We start from the raw sequence: 20,934 nt of genomic DNA, 5'->3' as shown, positions 1-20,934 counted from the left end.
TTGTCAAATCTGATCACCTCACTCGTTGTCTGGGTGTCATACACCACAATTGTCTTTATTATATCTTGCCTATAATGTTATTAAATTTCGTTAAAAAAAATTTTACTTAAATATTCTATCTACATTCTTAATTTCTAATCTAATGTACCTAATTTAATCGGAACTATTTATACCATAATTATCATTTTATTATTAATATATGTTTTTATTTTATTTTTATATTTTATATCTTACTTAATCCTATTTATCTTAAATTTATATATTTATATTTGTTCATTATTATCGTAATATTTCTTTACATCATTTTTGTGTACCGTCACTTGTTTTCTGTTTCGTAAAATAATTATATTTTCCGTGTCTAACACGTCTAAAACTTCATATGGTCCCTTCCATAAAGGACTTAATTTATTTTTTTGTGTATTATCTTTAAGCAATATTAAATCTTTTACGTTATAATTTTCGTTATGCTCTTTTTTATCGTAATGTTTTTTCCATTTTATTTTCCTATTAATTAATCTTTCCCTAGCAACTTGGTGTGACAATTGCATTTTGTATTTTAAATCGTAAATATAGTCGTCATAATTATATCTAGGTTCCGGATTACACTTTAATTTAACTGGTATATCGATTTCTCTCCCGTATACTAACGCATATGGCTGATAATTTGTCGCCGTGTGTTCCGTTGTGTTATAATACAAACAATGCGTATGGTAATAATTTATCCCAGTTTTTTAAATCTTTATCTACGTAATGTCTTAGATATTCGGCTAGTGTCCTATGTGATCGTTCTAAACTACCGTTTGTTTGTGGATGGTAAGGACTCGAATTTATTTTATTTATTTTTAATAATTTGCATACTTCCGCGAAAATTTTACTAAGAAAATCTGTACCCTGATCTGTCAAAATTGTATCTGGAAGACCGTGGACACAAACAAATCCTTCTACGAAAGCTCTCGCTACATTATTTGCTGTATGATTTTCAAGAGGTATTGCTAACGAATATTTCGATAAATCGTCCATCATTGTTAAAATATACGTATTTCCTGTTTCAGTGGTTAATAAAGGTCCTACAATATCTAAAAATATTTTTTCAAATGGTTTAGTACTTGTAGTAGTAATGACCATCGGACTCCTATGGTGTTTATTTGTATTTTTGTTCGTTTGACACGAAGGACAATTTTTTATATATTCTTTTACTTCTTCCTTTAAATTTGGCCAATTAAATTGTCTTTTTATCTTTTTTAATGTTCTGTGTATTCCACCGTGCCCCCCTAATTTAGAATCATGAAATTGTTTAAAAATTATTAATTTTTCTTCTTTAGTATATTCTAATTTAGAACAAATTATTATTTCTATATTTGTATTACGAAATACATATCGAATCATCGATCTCACTTTAGCCCATTCTAATCCATCTTTTCGTCCTAGTTGATTCATAGCTAGTTTACTTAAATTATGTTTCTGACAAAAATATTTTAAATTTAACAATGCTAAATGCATATTTTCATATGTTGTCAATTGTTTTTCTTTAGTTTTTGTTATTAAAAATATTATATACCTATCTTCATGTTTAAACTTTACGACATCGCCTAAGTCTTTATTTGCTTTTAATATTTTATCTTTCCCAAATTTTTGCTTTAGTTCGTAATTAATTCCTGATATAAAATTATAATATTTTTCTATCTCTGATACTATATGATACTCGCTTGGCGATTCTAATAATTCACCGTGTACTTCTTTTACGTTTTTATTTGTTATCATTATTGTTTCGAATTTTTCTAAAAATGTTGCGTAACTTTCTTCTTTAATTTCGTTAATATTATACATTCTGCTTAATGCGTCTACGTTCGAATTTTGTACTCCCGGTTTATATCTAATTTCATAATTATATTGTTCAAGTTCAATACGCCATCTCGCTAATTTGGACAAAGGATCTTTTAAATTAAATAACCATGATAATGGTCTATGATCAGTAAATATTATAAATTTTCTGCCATATAGATAAGGTCTAAATTGTTTTACTCCGAATATTATTGCTAAACATTCTAGCTCTGTCGTTGAATAATTTAATTCCGATTTGTTTAATGTTCGTGATGCATAAGAAATTGGTAAGTCACTTCCTATTTTGCCTTGTGATAAAATTGCCCCTAGTGCTTTACCACTAGCATCGGTTGTAAGTATGAATTCTTTTGTAAAATCTGGGTATTGCAAAATTGGTTCTGAACAAAGTATTGTTTTTAATTTATCAAAAGCTTGTTGGCATTTATCATCCCAATTAAATTTTACGTCCTTCTTTAAAAGATTTGTCATTGGATTAGCTATAGAACTATAATTATTTATGAATTTTCGGTAGTAACCGCTAAGTCCTAAAAAACTTTTAATTTGTTTAACATTTTTCGGTGTCGGAAAATTCATAACTGAAGTAATTTTATTTGGATCTGGTTTAATTCCATGTTCTGAAATTATATGACCTAAAAATAAACATTCCTTTTTAAGAAATTCGCATTTATCTGGTTCTATTTTTAAATTATGAATACGTAATCGTTCGAATACATCGATTAATTTTTTATTGTGATCATTCAAATTTTTTCCATATATAATTATATCATCTAAATATACGAGACATTTTATACCTATCAAACCTGCCATCACATTAGCCATAGCCTTAGCAAATGTACTTGGTGCGGACGCAAGTCCCATACTCATACGTTTATAATGATAGTGTCCTTGACTTGTCGAAAAAGCTGTAAGTTCCCTAGAATCTTTAGATAACGAAATTTGGTGGTACCCACTCTTTAAATCTACTATGGAAAAGAGTTGGCACTGTCCTAATTGATCTAATATTTCCGTAATATTTGGTAAAGGGTGAAATTCATTTATAGTTACATCATTGAGTGCTCTAAAATCTATAACTATTCTAAATTTTTCTTTTCCCGACGCATCAGATTTTTTCTTTACTAATAATAGTGGTGCATTAAAAGGACTCATAGATTTTTCTATAATATCATCCCGTTCCATTTGTTCTATTTGTTTTTGAATTATTTTTTGTTGTGAAAAAGGGATACGATACGGTCGTTTGTGAATAGGTGGAGTGTCTTTAGGTATTTTAATTACGTGTTCCGCTGCTGTTGTTATTGTTAAATAATCATTTTCTAAATGAAATATGTCGGCATATTGTTCACAAATTTTTATTATCGATTCGCGTTCTTCCGAATTTAAATGATCGCTCCTAATTAAATTCCTTATTTTATTTACGCGTTCATTATTATTTTGTAAATTATTTATTTCATTAATGTCAGTGTCAATGTCGTATTCGTATGATATTCTATTAACTTGACCTACTTTTATATCCTGTCTCGCCTCCGATATATTTAACACACTTATTATAATTTTCCCGTCCCTGACTGTATTATATATATTAGCACAATATACATCTGCTGATAACTGTTGCTTATTTATTAAAATATTTTTATTATTCATGTTTTTATCTGCAATGTTAATCGATACTATTGTTTCCGTTCTAGGTTCTAAACTAAAACATATTTTATCATCATTTATTTCATCATTATTTTTTATTGTTAAAATATTATTTGCAATATCTATAACTGCATTATTATTTACTAAAAATGTATGTCCTAAAATGCCATCGCCTTCAACCGGAAATTGCTTATTCACTACTTGAAATTCTGTTATAAATTCTTTTTTATCAATTATTAATTTAATTTTAGTTTTTCCTATAGTCGGTACTATTTTTTCATTTATCCCTTTTAAATATATTTTCTGATTTTCGTCTATTACCATTTTGCCTATTAATTTATTTATTTTAACAATATTTAAATCACTACCTGTGTCTAATAATAATTTAATTGTTTTTGTACTAAAATTAGGTGATTCTACTGTTACGTGATTATTATATATTACGGTTGTTACATGTAAACATTGTTTAATGGCGATTCTGCGTCTATTATCTCCTGCACCAACCTGACGCCCTGAGTTGGCACCATCGAGTTTTTTGAAACATTAGAATTATTTCTTTCATTACGTAATTTAGTATAACAGTTTACAATTTCATGTCCCGCTTTATTGCAATAGCTACAATGTAGTTGTCCATTATTATTATTAATTGTACGCGTATTATTATTTGCATTTTGTTGCCTATTATTGGTACCGAACTGTCTATCGTTATTTTGCCTTGGTAATCTACAATCTCTTGCTAAATGACCATTCTTTCCACAATTATAACATGCATTATTATTGTTATTATTAGTTGTCATATTCTGATTATTATAACGCTGATTATTATTATTAGCAAAATTTTGTCGTCCATACCCGTTATATCCGCCACGATTAAAACTTCGATTAAAATTATTATAACCGTTACTACGTCTGAAATTATTATTATTATTATTGTTATATCCGTTATTCTGACCACCATAGTTATTGTTACCGCGATTAAAATTTTGACTATTATTATTTTGTTTGAAATTATTTCCCGATGTATTACTACTTCCGTTTAAATTTTGTTTTTCTAAATCTTTTTGTAATTTTTCCATTTGTAAGTTAGTATTCCATTTCCTCATCTTTTGCGAATTGCATAGCAGTTTCTAACGTTTTTGGATCCCTAGCTTTTAGTGCTAAATTTAAATGTTTCGGTAAACCGTTTACAAAAATTATTAATGCTTGATTTTTAAGTTGTTTTTTATATACTTTGCTTTCCTCTTCTGTCATATCTTTCGAACCTTCCTTACATAATTTATAAAATAATTCCTCAACTCGTCCTGCGAAACTGGTTACGTCCTCATTTTCTTTCATACGCGCGAAATTTAATCCTATTGTTAACGTTCTCTCAGATGCTCTATGTTCAAATGCTCCCTTTAAAATTGACTTTATATCCTCCCATTTTTCTGTGTCCCTATATTTTGTTGCCTCTAGTGCATTACCTGCTAATTTCGAGTTTATTATTTTTATTAATAATGGTAAATTACTTTTATCTACCGATTTTACCGCGATATCACATGTATTAATAAATTCTGATACATTCTTTGCTCCTGTACACACCGGAATCAAAGCTGTGGCTTTATCTATATCCATTTCAGCCATTGTTTTTATTTTTTTCGTTCGAGTTATGTTTGGTAATTGTACGTGACTACCCCTTTGTCAGTTCGTAAACCTGTTCGTTTCTTTATTGTACTATCACTATCACTTGCTGGACTTAAAGACTTAAAAGTTAAATTTAAAAATTCTTTATCTTTAACTGCTCTTAAATATTTTTCCCTATCACAATCTTGTGAATATTTATACTCTTCTGGTATATTTAAATTAATTAATGTTTGTTCTGTTTTAACGATATTTGTCTTTGTTTGGACTACTACAGCCCCCTCGTTGTTGTCTACTTGAACACCTACGTCAATAGTTTCGTCGTCAGATGTTACTAATATGCTTCCTGTCAAAATATCTTGTATTTCCCCTGAATTTTTATTCATCAATATATTTTTTATTCATTTAAACTTTGAAAAATAATTGTATTTATTTCATAAAAATAACATTTATTCTTCCCTCAATAACTTTCTAATATTTATTCTTGTTTATTTATTCAACTATATCTTTTATTTTCTAAATACCTTTATTCTCAACTTCGATTTATATCCTCAATATTACTTTTATTATTTATTCGATTCCGTAACACGTCATTTATTAAAAAAAATCGTGTTCCGCGATGTTTTTGTTTTATATTACGTATTTATTTTATATCAGTTTTACTATAAACTGCACTCACACTAACGCATTAATTATATCATTACTACTATTAAATATTACGCCTCTATGTTATAATTATTTATCTTTTGGTTAATTACTCCAAATAAAATAATGAAATTAATATATCGCAAAACTACTTATAAACTTATTTATTAATATTTTATTAAATCTTAATTAATAATTCTAATTCAAATTTATTTAAACTATTATAACTTATTCTAGACTACTTTAATTTATTTATTATACTATTTTTACTTAATGTGGACTATATTTATGCTATTATATTTATCTAATATTATATATATTATTTTATATCTAATATTATATACTATTTAAAATTAATTCGGACCGGTCCTAATATTACTTTCTTTCACTTCAAAATTTTATTTCTTATTATTCTCAATTATTTTCTCTATACTTCAATTATTCATTTACCATTTATCATTTACCATTTATCATTTATCATTTATCATACATCATATATCATTTATTCATCATTTTTCTATAATTTCCTTTTTACTATATATTCAATATCTATTCTCAATAAATTGTGCGCGCACACATTATATATATCTTTTTCAACAAAATCTCATAATTATTCTCAATATTTATTCATAAAACTAAGGACTTATTTTCTTGCCTTTTCTAAAATTCCAAATTAATTCTCAATTATCAACATATAAGGTCTTACCTCTTGCCTTCCAAAAAATCACTATTATTTATTTCAATTACTATATATCATAAGGTCTTACCTCTTGCCTTCTCAAAAAATCACAATTATCAATATCCCAATTACTTTATAATCTAAGGTCTTATTTCTTGCCTTACTAAAAATCTCAATTATTCTCAATTATTTATATATATATATATATCCTTTAATATTCTTCAAAATTATCAATTCACTTATTTTCATTTATCAATACTCAATTATTTCTCGTTATAACGTTATCTTTTTATTTTATTTTACCTAGGTTTTTTTTTTTTGTGCCTGTTTATTTTATTATATTATTAATCAATAATATTCATTAAACGTATATATATTATCTGAGTTTATCATTTAATTTATATTTATATATAAAAATAATATATTTATGAATTTAATGTTCTAATGGTGGTGTAGGTGCACACACCAAAAGTGTTTTATACGATAGATCCTAAAAAATCTAAAGGAGACGCGACCCCACAAAGCTTACAAAAACATTCTCTTAAATACTACACAAAAATTATAACTCACAATACTGTCGTCTTCGTATTTTGGTTCATCTTGACTGAAGCTGATTTTCCTGCGCTATCGACTGTTGACCTCTACGTAGATTCTTTTGACCCTCGGAGTTGTTGGAAAGTGATCAGTTCCCCAACGGTGATTCTGTCGAACTGCCTCCGTGAAATTCTTGACTCGAAGTTGTGGAATTTTTCAAAATTTTCGAAAAAATGTATTTTTTGCGAAAAATTCTGCTTTTTCTCCTCTTGAATTTTTTTTTTTTTTTTTGATGTTCTTCTTAGGGTTCCGTACTCGACTGCGCCAGATGTAGTGATCACGTCGCCTACAGGTATCAGTAGTCAAGGATGATGTTTGGAAGGTGACTCTTGAGTTAATTACACAACGTAGAATTCTTCTTAATTAGATTAATTGTTTATTTATTGTGATAAAACATATATTTGTTTATAACATGAAAGCTGAATGTAAGTTAAGTATTCTGAATGTTAAAATAAATTCGGTTTGATTCGAATATTTTCTAAGTTCAAAATATTGTTTATAAGAAATTTTCCAAGTCCAATGAATTAAATTAAACAACAGACTGGCGTGAAGGTGCTCTGGCTAGTCTGGTCAAGTCGCGTCTGAATACAGGCCGTTTCGGGGTCCCTTATATAGTGCTACCCTCTACTCCCCATAGTCTACTTGCTCTTGTCGCTGTTCTCACGGATGTGGTAAAGTTATCTAGATTGACGGAAATGCCACTCGCCCACGTACGAGCTAAATGCGTATCCCATGCGGCTACAGACTTCGATAATTTATATTATTATTAACATTATTATTATGAAAAAATATACATTATAATATTACTTTATGACATTGTTTCTTGTAACTTTTGTAATGATGCATAACCCCACATCCTGTGCACACCTATCAACGATCTTCCATAGTCGTCTAACCACATGATTACGTGTTGCCCTAACGTTAATGATTTCCACGAAATGCTTTCTCTCTTATAATTACAAAGTTGGTCGCATCCTACCCTATCTTGGTTCGGCTGGTACCTAGTTGACCGTGAACTAGACAATGCGGGACACTAGTCCATAGCAACCCCATAATCAGTGTTTTGTTTACATCATTATTTTTTATTTCTACGGCATTGTTTATGTTAATATTGTCTATGAGTATTTTTTTTCATTAAGATTGTATAAATTTAATCGATTGTAGCATTCACACAAGTACCGATATATATGTTTTGTAATAATATTTACATCCGGTATAACTGTATACATGCATGTGTTATGTAAAGTGAGTGGTTATGACTCTTGATTTATTAATGCTGGCGTCCAATGATTATTTTCATGAATTACTCCTATCGTCGATCGATATTTTTTCCAGTATATTATAGCGGTATTTAATACGTTATTATCTGTGTTTTTGTGTTTAGAGATTATTGTTAAATTATTAAATTGGCCTGCTAAATATGCCAAGTCATCTTCTGTCATATAATATCTCGATTTCGTATTTGGTATATTAATTTTTCTTAGTATTTCTCTCAAACATACACGCAGCGCATGTGCACCACAATCATCGTCGGAAGGTATTTCTTCGATTTTGATAAGTGTGACGCATCAAATAAAACACTCTCCATCAGTGTGTGGTCACTAATGTCGGTAAAATCTAGTCTCATTTTATTATTATTAATTTTTTCAGTAGACTCCCTACGTGCATTAAGATGATAATGAAATCTATGTAATGTCTGTTTTTATTCTCAAAAGTGACATCACATTGTTAGATCTATGTGCAATCAAATAGACTTAGAGAAAAAAAAAATTATTTTACGAAATCTGTACGACATCGCGCAATAGTCGTATATGTGAATACAGTAAGTACGGTTTTTTAGAAGTTATTAGTTGGTTTCAATAGTTATTAATAATATGAATATGTGAATTCACAAAGAAGTTGCAATGATTTTTAATATGTGAAATTCTAAATCAGTTAATATCTAAATGTATTTAATATTAGTATGTGGTCAGTGGCGCAACTAGGGTGGTGCAAAAAGGTTTTTAGCACCCCCAAGTTAAAATTTAGCACCCCTAGTTTTTTATATATAATTATTATTATATAGGTACCTAATATTATGAATTTTATGTTTTTAAATGATAGGAAATTTCCTGAAAAAATGTATAACTGTTTGTTCGTATAATATACTTTGTTATTTATCTTTGTTGAATATTGAAAAAGATTTATTCAATCAGATAAACACCGAAACTATTTTGAATAAATATATATTGCATGAAACCCTGCAAAATTATGCTGATTGCTGATTTCAAATATATAAATTATTATTTATTTAACAGGATTATGAAATTAAAATGTTTCAATATGTTTCTGATATTGTAGTAAAAAAAGAGTAGTATAAATGTTGTTCATTTTTTTATTTTTGTAAAAAGTCTTAATATATTTTTTAAAGTTTTGATGTACCTATCGATTAAAGTTGGTCTATGTGTAGGGGGTGTGGGGGGCTTTACCTCCCATGGCCCTGTGATGTATTCACAGATTTAGCACCCCTCGTTTTAGAGATCTAGTTGCGCCTATGTATGTGGTCTATATGATAATGGTTTTTAATAGAAAAAAATATTAATAGCTTATATAATATTACAAAAATAAACATAACATATTATATTATTATGGTATACATACATATATATAACATAAATATAAATTATTACTAAAAATTAATAATTGGGTGTATTTACATAGGATATAGATGTATAAATAAATATATTTTATATAATATACGTACATGATACATATTGCTGATAAAGACAAAGTCCATCATCAATCATTTATCGCCGATGTACATTTCCCGCGGAATTTCAATTTATTCTATTGTTATAGTATCTAGCAATCTAGCATACAGCGTCCCGCATTAAATGCGGTAAGAGCGTAAGACTAAGACAATCATCATATTATAGTCACATGCACTCATCGTTACTCGTTACTCAGCCATCGTTAGTTTAGTAGGTAATGTTGTTATTATTTGACATTTGTTACCTACATTTTCACAGTCCCGAAAGACGAATATAGTAACTCAATTTTGTTATTTTTTTGATTACAAACAAGTACCTAGTACCTACTTTACCTACTAGCCCTCTGTGCTAGTATTTCACTTTAGTTTTATTATTTGTGATTGTGAATACTATCTACCCAAACATGGCTTCAAAACAGGTAATTATTATTTAATTTTACAATTAAAAATATTTTGGGTTTTTTTTAGTTATGTAAGTATTTAAAAAATTGTTTCAAGTAGAATGGCCAGGTTATTAAAATAAAAATAGAAGTTATGTAGATACTACTGAATACTGATACTAGGTATCCACATTTAATATGGAATGTCTGGCCACTTTAATTATATTAAAGTTTATGTTAGTATTATGTGTATAAGCTTATAAGTAATATTTATTTATGTAATTATTTACTTAGATATTTCTGAATTAAAGTATTTATTATGTAGTCATCAAATATCTATGATAATGCTTAAATATTAATGTGTTTATACAAATTGGGCCTATTACTGTAATAGATATAAGTATAATTAATTATAATAATTATACAATTTTTTAATATTATCCATCTACCTATTACTTATGTACACAAAAATAAATTTCCATCTGTAACAAATAATTTAATTTTTAATTTTAGTTTTTTATATTATATGAATATGTAGGTATTTATTACAACAAATACAATAATTTAACATGTGTATGTATTATATTATATTGATGTATTGTTTTTAAAAGATAATAAAGTAATTATTTGTTTTAAATAATGTGTATTTCAATTACCTATTTATATTTATTGTAATATAATATCTATTGTATGTGTACGTGTGTGGTCATACTTGGTAGTGCTTATAAGTTTTAATTTAGTCATAGTAGTAAATACCTGCAAATAGGCACATAGCTATAGTATATCATATATTGGTTTAAGAGTTCTATGGTGTATGCTGTATGTAGAAGAGGCTAAAACTTATTCTCTTTTTTATGGGCTAAAGGACTGACCCCCCCCCCCCCACTACCATTATATTAATTTTTTGTGTCTCATGTCATGAATTATCAATAATTTACAATTATAGTGGTCTTATAAGCAAGGTAAATTCGTACAAGGGTGCCCTTTGAGGGGGCAAGGAGATATCCCCTTAGAAAATTATAAATATACAAAAAAATTCAAATATTATGTGCTTTGAAATTTGAATCCATATAATTACTTCATAGTTAATACTATACTTGATACTATAGACTTTTACTTAATGTGTTATCACTTAATCAGTAAACATGAACCAATTATTTTTTTGGTATAGAATAGGTACATAATAGGTCTTATAGAGACTAGTTTCATTTTGCCTTCCCTTCCTTAAAATAACCTTATGGGCATTGGGCCTATGCATTCATATTATATAGTATATTCACTTAATTATTTTAAACCTATTCACTGTATTTTAATACTATCAATTTATTTTCAATTCTTCTTTACAATTGAAAAATTCTGTGTACGCAATTTTGAGGTATTATTGTGCATCGCTGATTGTACCTATATAAAGTGCACAGTATGATTGTTGAAATAATTTAAATGATCAAAATTCGACTTCGTAATTAACAATTAATTAGGAGTTAGAAACCGATCCGACGGATTAAAAACTTTGGTAAATAAGGTAAATAAGTAGGTGGCCCGTACTATTATTTTTTCACTTATTTGACATTTGTATGTAACATTAAGAAGTGTAACGTTTCAGAGACAACTAATTTCACTTAATGAGATATCTATGTGACGTCTATGATTAGCAATTTAATTCGACAAATTCATTCCCTATCACTTAACATAGATATCACATAGCGGAGGTACATTGTGATGGTACTTCAATAGACTTTTTGTGATATCACACAGATGAACTTCACAAAACTGGGCGTTAAGCGTCTATGCGTTGTCTCAGAGTGGTCACTGAGAAAAAATGATTAACTTCTCATGTCACCGTGCGACTGTTATGTGATAGATATGTGACTTGATTTTGCACATAGGGCTCATTGTTATTTAATATTGACTTATTTGTGTTGGTGGTCTCGTTATTATTTAATATTGGCTTTTTGATATCATGAATAGATATTGTTATGCATGTATTGCGAAATATGAACCTCAGCATACCGGAAATAATGGGCCATTCATTTCTGTCTTGTCTCGCGCATATTTTTGGTAATGCTATTCTTTTAATTTGTTGTTCTAAGCAAAATGTCCTTAGGATTGTAATGTTGCAAATATGTTAACGTACGTTGGTTTTTCGTAATAGTATTTTTTTGTAATCAAGTATAATAGCCATTGTTTTTCTGTTTTAATGAATGAGATTTCCCTTACACCTTTTTTTTGTAAAATAAAATTGTCGATGTTATTAAATTTTTTACGAAACTGTAAAGCGATACTGCGGTTCATTGTTAGGCGTTCGCTGACGCAATGAGCGATGGCGTCACTTGACTGATCGCTGAAAAAATCGCTAGTTATTTCCTAATATCTATGGTTAAAGTGTTGTTCATTATTATTAAGCAATAAAAATTGTTGATACTCGTTTAGTATTTCGTGGGAAACGTATTGTGGTTTGGTTCCCTGTATATCCTTTTTTACTTCCTGAGTTTTTATTGGTAATTTAACTTCTTGATTTTTATATCTGGGTAATATTATAATGTTTTAGATTCTGAACGAAGTGATGAATGTATTGATTTTACAATGATGTGTGTTTTTTTTTTTGTTTTTGTGTCTGTACAGCATAACTAGTCGAAACAATGCTTCGATTTCAAACTTAAGGGGTGGTTTCAGATGTAAAATTAAAGATCCTTGGTGCATTATAGAGGTCAAAAGTAAACATTTTCTAACAGTTTTCAAAAAAAATTGAGAAAAACAAAAAAAAAATGACAGAAAAACGGGAATTTTTACGCGAAATCAGTTTTCGACCAAATCGATTTTTTTATATGGTTGTAATTCAAAAACTAATGACTCCAAATACTTGAAATTTTCACCAAATGTTTATGTTAGTGTTATCTATATACAGTTTAATTTTCAAAAATATTTAACTTTTTTGAGTTATTTATAGACCACTGAATTTTTTGATTTTTTTGAAGTGTCGGTAAAAAAAGTGTTGAACGACCAAAAAAACTTGAAAATTTAATACATAGGCACGATTTTTTTTTTTATTAGCATTTGAAGTTCAAATTTTGACTAAATACATAAAAATTACGGCAATGTTCAAATTATCTTAGATCGAAATTCATAAAAGTTTTTCTTTTTATACCTAAGATTTGAGAATTTAATACAAGGCTCACAATATATTTTTACAATAGCAGTTGAAAAATAAAAGAAATATATAGCCAAATTTTTTTTTACATGCATTCAAAGTTTAATTTTGAACACATACATAAAAATTATTTTATCCTAAAAATTCATAAAAAATTTTCCTTTTATACCTAAGATTTGAAAATTTAATACAAGGCTCCTCAAATATTTTTACAATAGCAGTTGAAAAATAAAAGAAATGTATGGTCACATTTTTTTTTTTACAAGCATTTAAATTTAAATTTTGACAACATACGTAAAAATCACGAAAATTCGCAAATTATTATAAGGTAGAAATTCATAAAAAATTTTCTTTTTAAATCTAAGATTTGAAAATTTAATAGATTCCTTACAAATTTGTCAATCTTTATCACTAGGGTTCGGGACTTCTTGCATTTGCATGTTTTTTTGTAGTGGTCTTAGACTTTTCTAAGTGAGTTATAAATTTGTTTTATAAAATTACGAAATTAAATACTAAGTTTGAATTTGCATATTTTTGCATATTTCGGCATATTTAACATTTTATATTTTTATAAACGTAAAATTGTCGAGAAAAATCATAATTGGATGGCCATAGTCTGTCGTATCCAACACGTACGTCTGTTTACGACGATAGTCTCTTTATCGCTTAATAATCAACCTTTTTATCGACAACATCGACAATTAGTATAGTTGTGGTAAAACCTAATGGATCCTATACTAAAGATTTATCTTATTATCACGAAACAAATATAAATTTAAACTTTACCAAATAATCAATTATTAGCCGGGTATGAATTGTACGATGAAATGAAAATCAGTACGTGTTCGTTCGTTAGTAAAAACATCACGTTTACGTTTTGCTTATTAACTGTGCTATTTTTTTTTTATTATCAATTTGTGTTTAAAAACTTGTTTAAAAATGCCCAAAATAAATGATAAAATTAATCAATATATATCCGAATTCGGAAAAAATATTTATTCTACGGATGGAATTATTTTATTTTGTAAAGTATGTGAAACGTAGGTAGGTGTTGATAGGCGATTTATTGTCGTACAACATTTAAAAACAGAAAAACATAAATTAGCAGTGAAGCGCCAAGAAGATCGGATTAATAGTACCTCATAACAGTCACAGCAGTTAGTATTTACTTCAATGCATTCAAAAAAGAGCACGTTTAACTATGACTTGTGTGAAACATTGTTGTCCGCCAATATCCCATTAAATAAATTAAGCAACTGTAGTTTCAGAAATTTTCTAACAAAATATACAGGAAAAGAAGTACTGCATGAGTCCACTCTGCGTAAAGGTTATGTCGATGAAGTCTATAAAAATACAATAAACAAAATTCGTAATTACGTTGATGTCAAAAAAATATGGGTTAGCATTGACGAAACGACTGATGTAACCGGTAGATATATAGCAAATGGCATTGTAGATACATTAGAAGAAAATAATTACGGTAAACAATTTCTGTTACACGTAGAAGAGTTGGAAAAAGCTAACCATACGACGATTTTCAAATTATTTGATAAATCGATGAGTATTCTGTAGCCGGAAGGAGTAAGACACGATGATGTGCTGTTGTTTTTGTCCGACGCTGCACCCTATATGGTAAAGTCCGGAGATGCAATAAAAAATCTATATTCAAAAATTATTCATGTGACATGTTTGGCTCATGCCTTTCATAGAGTGGCTTAAACAGTACGTATAAATAACCCTAAAATTGATAAAATTATTGCAAATGTAAAGAAAGTGTTTCGTAAAGCCCCGTCTCGCATTCAAGTTTTTAAAAATATGGCTCCAACATTAACACTCCCACCTGAACCAATTTTAACGAGATGGGGTACATGGATTGAAGCTTGTCTCTATTATTGTGAACATTTTGAATTAATACAGTCAATTTTAAACTCTTTCGATGAAAATGATGCGGTCTGTATTAAGATGGCACAAAAGTATATTGGACAAAAAAACATTAAAAATCAATTAGTGTTTATTAAATCAAATTTTGCATATTTGCGTAACACAATAACGAGTCTTGAAAAGCAAGGACTATCACTTGCTAGCTCTATTTCATTAGTAGAGGATGCAAGGTTAAGATTAACCCAAATAAACGGTGAACAAGGAATGTCGATAAAAACAAAAATAGAAAATGTGTTAAATAAAAATAAAGGTTATCAATTGTTAATAAAAATTTCAAACATTTTGTCGGGAAATGAAGAAACTTTTGACAGATTACCTGAAGATATGAACATTATCGATTTAATATATTTTAAGTACGCACCAATCACTTCCGTGGACGTTGAAAATTCTTTCTCTATGTACAAAAATATGCTGACCGATAATCGCCGTGCAATCAAATTTGAGAACATAAGAAAATGTCTTACCATACAGTGCAATAATTTTAACGGAAAAAATATGAAAAAACTTACTAAACATAATAATACGTATATTAATGTTTTTTTTTTGTTTTTTTTTATGTTACAGATGAGCATGAAGACGATATGAGTAACCCGTGTAAACATTATTTTTATTATATTAAGTACCTTTCTAATTTTTAGATTTTTCTTATAAAAAATTAATAAGTTATTAATAATATATTTTATGCATTTTTTAAAAAATTGTATAAAAAATTAGCTGTACATTTTATAGCATATTTTGACGATTTTGACTGCATATTTGCAATGCATATTTCGATAATTTTAAGTGCAAGAAGTCCCGAACCCTATTTATCACAAAAAAAATGTACACCGGAAATTCAAATTAAATTTTTATTAGCATTTGAATTTCAAATATTGACAGAAATTCGTCAAAACCATGAATATTTGCAAATTATTTTGTAGTTCAAAATTCATAATATTGTTTCATGTTTGTATTTATATCTAAGGTTATAAAATTTAACACCAAGTTTTCCATAAGTTTTGCTTCAAATAGCTATAGAGAAAATTTGAAGCGTCATTATAGGAAATATGTTTTGAGCGTTTGAGTTTTAAATTCTTATGAAATCGCGTAATGATATCGATTTATCCTCAAACGAGTCAAAGGAATTTAAATATTATTTGTTATACTTCAAAAATTATAAGTCGTAGATACTTGAAAATTTCACCAGATATTTAGATCGGAAATTGAAAAATTGAAAATTTGTTCAATAATTGTACCACAGATTATAACACATATATGTTAGACGAGATGATTATATTGTGATTACGAAATGTGTTCATGGATATTAGAGAAGAATTTGTTTGAAAATTTAATACAAGGTTCCTTATGAGTTGTTATTATTGTAGCTAAAAAAAATTAAAAATCGTTCGTCACCCCAATCTTATTAGGTTTAGATTTTATGGTATAAACACAAATAGTAATGAATTTAAAAAAGTGGATGTCGCTCTGCTGTATATTAGGTGGTGGGGTGGACCTCTGACTAGGGTAGGTTAGATTTGAATGCAATGATAGATATCATTGTATACGAAAAACGATTCTGAACGAAGATGATTTGTCAGTCTAGGATATATTATAGATAATTAAAAATTAAATCAAATCAAAGATTTAAAAAGAAAATTTTGTATAAATTTCTAGCTTAAAATAATTTGCGAATTTTCGTAATTTTTAAGTATTTAGTCAATATTTGAACTTCAAATGCTAATAAAAAAAAATTGTGCCTACGTATTTTTATAATTTTTTAATTACCATAAGAATAACTTATGAGGAACTTTGTATTCAATTTTCAAGTATTTTGATAGGGCCGAAAAAAATTTTTCAACCCTTCAAAAAAATTTTTCAGAAAAATTGAAAATTTCAGTTGTCTATTAATATCTCAAAAAAAGAAAAATATTTTTAAAATTAAATTATATAAAGAAAATGACAATCTAAATAACTGATAAAATTTAACAAATATTTAAAATCGTTTCAGGATAAATCGTTATCGTAACGCTATTTCGTAAAAATTTAAAATTCAAACGCACCTCAAATTTTTCCTATAATGACGCTTCGAGATTTCTCTATAGCTACTTGAAGGAAAACTTATGGAAAACTTAGTGTTGTATTTTTAATTCTTAGTTATAAACACAAGAAATTTTATGATTTTTCAACTTCAAAATTACTTGCAAATATTCGCGTTTTTTACAGATTTCGTAAAAATTTGAACTATAAACGCTTATAAAAAAAATTGTGACTAACGATTTTTTTTTTTTTTAGCTACAATAATAACAACTCATAAGGAACCTTGTATTAAATTTTCAAACAAATTCTTCTCTAATATCCATGAACACATTTCGTAATCACAATATAATCATCTCGTCTAACATATATGTGTTATAATCTGTAGTACAATTATTGAACAAATTTTCAATTTTTCAATTTCCGATCTAAATATCTGGTGAAATTTTCAAGTATCTAAGACTTATAATTTTTGAAGTATAACAAATAATATTTAAATTCCTTTGACTCGTTTGAGGATAAATCGATATCATTACGCGATTTCATAAGAATTTAAAACTCAAACGCTCAAAACATTTTTGTTGGTCGGTCGGTTGGTGTCGTGGCGCCACCAGTTACCAAATTATTAACTACTAATACAATAATTGTAATAGTAATAATAGTAATAGTAATAATACTACAACTCGGCCATACCTGACCTTGAGTGGACTCCACTCATTACATCATTACAATATGAATAGGACAACAAATCATACAATAAATATCTTAAAATAAAATACAATACATTTGGTGGGCTTATACATTATCAATACATAATACAATATAATGTCAATACATTATCAATACATAATACAATATAATGTCAATACATTATCAATACATAATACAATATAATGTCAATACATTATCAATAAATAATACAATATAATGTCAATACATTATCAATACATAACACAATATAATGTTAATACATAATAGTTTTTTAAAGATTTTAAGATTTTTCATAAAGATTCATCAATTCATGATTAACGAGCAACTAGTTTTAACAGTATAATAACAAATAACAAATTATATCAGTAGACAAAACAATATTAATGAATAAAATATATCAATTAACAAAACAAATAACAATATTAAATGATAATTTGAGATAATCAAATATAATAGAATTGTGAGTTTGGCAATATAAAGTATAGAATTTATTGATTTAGAATTTAATCCAGGGTTTCATATGTTTACTTTCATAAACGGAATCAAAGGGAAACCCTTCGACATCACTGAGGACATATCTATCATTACCTAAGGTTTTTTTTTATTTTGTAAGGTCCTTTAAACTTAGGAATGTGTTTTTTACTATAGTTTGGGGTTGTGTCAATATTTTTAATCATTACTAGGTCACCAATGGAATATTGATGAGCAGGACGATGACTTTAGTCATGATATGCTTTATTTTTGAGCTGTGAGTCTAGGTTGTTATCTTGTGCATCTTGCCTAATTTTTTCTAAATCTCTTTCACTATTCTGTGTGTTTTCTAATTCTAATATAAGTCTTAAATAATCATGTGTGTCACCATTCTGGTTCATACCAAACAAAAGATTACTAGGGGTATTTTTTATTGTACGATTAAAAGTATTATTAATGGCAAATTGAACCTTATTTAAATGTTTGATCCAATTTTGGTCTTCTTCATGAAGTAGTTTTGACAACATAACCTTAAGTGTGTGATTATAACGTTCAACTTGGCTATTGGCTTGAGGTGAGCCCGCAGCTATAAGGACATGTTGTATGTCATGAGTAACACAAAAGTCTTTAAAGGCAAGAGAGGTGAAACAAGATCCACGATCAGATACTATACGGATAGGTTTACTGTAGTATGCAAAATATTCAATTAACTTGGAACAGGCTTCTTTAGTATTAACAGTACGGACTGGATATAGAGTTAAAAACTTACTAAATGCATCTACAACTACAAATATATATCTAAAACATCCAACAGTTTTATTTAAAGGTCCATAGTGATCAATATGAATTGTATGAAATGGTTTAGTGCCTTTTTCAATTAGCTTAAGTAAACCTTCTGTCTTACCTACTTTTGGAGAGAACACTATATATTTCAAACAGTTTTCAATGTGATTTTTTACACAAACAGTCATTTTGGGGAACCAATATACCCGTTTGATTAATTCTATTGCCCTATTTATACCTACATGGCCCATGTCATCAAGACAACTTCTAATGACTTGGCCACGCATACTAACTGGTACATAGAATAATAATCTTCTATCAGATTTTCGATAGACTAAACCGTTTCGAAGTTCATAAAATTGATTTTCAGAATTTTCTAATGATTTGTGAATTTCCTTAATAGTTGGATCAGTTCATTGATTTATTGCCAACATCTGATTAAATGTACACCCTTCAAGAACTAGTATATGATTCCTACTTAACGCATCAACATGTTGCATACGGTTAGATGACCTATGTTGTATTTCATAATCATAGTTTTGTAGAAAAAGTGCCCAGCGAGCAATACTATGGTTTATATCTTTTTTTTTTAACGTCAATGTTACACTATTACAATCAGTTATGATTTTGAATTTAATGCCTTGTAAATACACATGAAATCTTTTTATTGAGTTTATTATTGCCAACATCTCTAACTCATAGCTGTGATAATGAGACTGTACACTAGTGGTACGTTGACTAATGTAGAAAACAGGATGAAATGTATTATCGGATTGTTTTTGGAGAAGTATTGATCCAAATCCTAGACTCGAGGCATCACAATGAAGCTCAGTTTCTGCATTTGGGTTGTATAGACATAAAATTGGTTGTTCGCTAAGCTTTTGTTTGATGGTTTCAAAAACTGCTAACTTGTCTTCACCAAAGACAAATACTGAATCTTTCTTTAGAAGATCATATAAAGGTTTTTCAATAGTGGAAAAATTAGGGATAAACCTACGGAAATATGATGCTAGCCCAATAAAGCTATGTAGTGCTTTCTGGTTGCATGGAATCGGATAGTTTAATATAACAGATATATTTCTAGGATTGGGACGTACACCAGAAGAATTAACAAGATACCCAAGATAAACTATTTCTTTTTTAAAAAACTGACTTGTCAAATCTTATTTGTAACTTATAATATAAGTTATATTATAACCTCATTAAAGATAGAACATCAGATAATATTTCTAAATGAGTTTCTACTGTTTCGGTTGCAATCACTGTGTCATCAAAATAAACAACAATTTTTTTAGCCTTAATTTGTTCAGAAAATATATTATTCACATAACGTTGGAAATTACTGGGACCATTACATAACCCAAAAGGCATTTTGTAATATTCGTATTGTCCTAAAGGGGTGGTGAATGAAGTAAACTTCCTAGAACTTTCTTCTACAACTATATGATGGAACCCATCTTTAAGATCAATACAAGTAAAATAATGTTTGTCACGCAGTGTGTCTAAGTGATCATCAATGAGTGGAAGAGGATACCTATCTCTTATGGTTCTCTTGTTTAGTTCCCTGTAGTCAATACATAAGCGTAGTTCACCATTTTTTTTCTTAACTAATACTATCGGGCTACTAAATTCAGAACAACTGGGTCTAATAATTTTCTTTTCCAATAAATTATCAATAATATCCTGTAGTTTATTTTGTTCAAAATAAGATAAACGTCTAGGG

The 20,934-nt window shown here is 28.1% G+C and overlaps 1 protein-coding gene and 1 pseudogene across 1 annotated transcript in view; both read left to right on the top strand.

Annotated features, from left to right (window-relative positions):
* Positions 1-20,934, top strand: part of LOC149054621 (polycystin family receptor for egg jelly-like) — a 266,701-nt gene that overhangs the window by 57,545 nt on the left and 188,222 nt on the right. The window lies entirely within an intron of this gene.
* LOC149054634 (uncharacterized) lies at positions 14,456-15,818 on the top strand (annotated as a pseudogene).

The sequence above is a fragment of the Diuraphis noxia genome, unplaced genomic scaffold (assembly GCF_037042655.1).
Source record: "Diuraphis noxia isolate RWA-SAM2 unplaced genomic scaffold, SU_Dnox_SAM2 contig0006, whole genome shotgun sequence".
Lineage (NCBI taxonomy): Eukaryota > Metazoa > Arthropoda > Insecta > Hemiptera > Aphididae > Diuraphis > Diuraphis noxia.
The sequence above is the reverse complement of the archived record's forward strand: the minus strand, read 5'-3'. Positions and strand labels throughout refer to the sequence as shown.